General features: G+C 41.8%; 1 non-coding gene across 1 annotated transcript; it reads right to left on the bottom strand.

The window, feature by feature from the left end:
- Positions 1–1,132: 1,132 nt before the first annotated feature.
- LOC145565498 (small nucleolar RNA R71) lies at positions 1,133–1,238 on the bottom strand. Its single transcript, XR_014095043.1, has one exon. It is a non-coding gene; the product is annotated as a small nucleolar RNA R71 (small nucleolar RNA).
- Positions 1,239–1,757: the final 519 nt, after the last annotated feature.

Here is a 1,757-nt window from a genome sequence, read left to right as displayed (position 1 = left end):
ATGCTTAGTTTGACATGGGAATGTAAATTGAGTATGTCATTACTTATTACAATTTGATTATGTATCATCTATTGCTAGACTAATGAGGAATCTAAGTTTAGTAGTGTAAGTTGTTTTCTAATTGCATGAGGTTGATTTTACATATTGTCCTTGCTATACCTTGTCTATTTTACTCCCCGTTTGCCTAATTGCCTTGGTTGATGAGTGGATCCCATTCCCTAGTGTCTTTAACCCATCGATTTAGAATCATAGTTTGTTTGTCTACTTGACGAACCCCAATTGACCATAGACTTCGAATTAACTTAAGTGTTAAGATCTTTAGCAACCATATCTCGTTCCTTGTGGACCGAACTCTTACTTATCATTATGCTTGGTTTGTAAGGTGTTTGCTAATAAATGTGTTTGATTGAGTGTGGAATGTGCGGCTATTCTAACGCCCATCAAAATGGCGCCGTTGCCGGGGAGCGGTGTTGTTGATTGAAAATTAATTAATTGAGTCTAGTTCACCATAAAACAACAAAAATTCAAAAAAAAAAAGGTGTGTTTCTTTTTGGCTACATTTGTAGCCTCGTTACTAATTGCAAATGTTGAGAGTGTATGCGCAGAAATCATAACAGGATTTTGGTGCCTTACGATCCCGAGATTGAGCAAACCTATAGGGGGAGAAGGAGAGCCGGTTCTAGGCCATTAACTACTTCCCCAACTAGGGAGGTCAATTTCGAGGAAAGACAAGAACAAATGGCTGGCGAGGAACAACCGGTCCAAAGACCCTTGAAGGAGTTGGGAACTCCGGGAGCTTATAGCGCTTCAAGTGGCATTGCTCCACCCGTTACTCAAGCCAATGATTTCGAAATACGCCCCACAATGATTAATTTGATCAAAAGGAGGCAATTTAGTGGAGCAAAACATGAGAGCCCTCTTGCACATTTGAACAAATTTGAAAAATATTGCAACACGATCAAGGTAAATGGGGTAACTCAAGAATTTGTGAGACTAAAGCTATTTCCTTTCTCCTTGATAGGAAGGGATCTTTAATGGCTTGAGAAAGAAGTAAGGCCGAACTCCTTGAGAATTTGGGACGAGGTCACCACGGCTTTCTTAGGGAGATTCTACTCTCAAAAGAAGACGGCCAAGGCAAGGGCTTTGATACAAGGTTTCCGTCAACGGGCTAGTGAAACCATTTATGAGGCTTGGGAGAGGTATAAAGAATATCAAAGGGAGTGTCCCCATCATGGCATTTCGACATACCAAGTGCTTCAAATCTTCTTTGGGGGCTTGAGCCCACAAGGAAAGACTAGCCTAGATGCGGGAGCGGGTGGCCCGATTATGAACAAGACGGGGAGGAGCAAGTCATAGAGATAATTGAGGATGTGGTGAGGCACCACATGGATTGGCAAGAAGGGGAGAGAGAGTCTCTAAACAAGGGCGGAAATGCGGTTTACTCCGTTGATCACCTTAATGCCATCAACAATATGACGTCCCAAATCGCCAACCTTAGCAAGGAGATGACGTCCATCAAGGCAAAACTAGAGACCTCTAGTTCAATCCAAGAGCATCCCTCCCAACCTAAGGGGAGAGGTATGAATTCTAACTCTTCTCCTTCTATTTCTAATAACATGCCACATGGGTGTTTGTTTTGTGAAAATTGTGGGTCTTATGACCATGATACCTCTTCTTGTAATTATGATTCCCAACCTCAACCCCAATATGAAGATGGTAATGATAATGAAAATGAACAAGTCAATGCCTTGTCTTAT

Source organism: Chenopodium album, chromosome 1 (assembly GCF_948465745.1).
Source record: "Chenopodium album chromosome 1, dcCheAlbu1.1, whole genome shotgun sequence".
NCBI classification, from domain to species: Eukaryota; Viridiplantae; Streptophyta; class Magnoliopsida; order Caryophyllales; family Amaranthaceae; genus Chenopodium; species Chenopodium album.
Note: the sequence above shows the minus strand (reverse complement) of the source record. Positions and strands in the feature narration are given on the sequence as shown.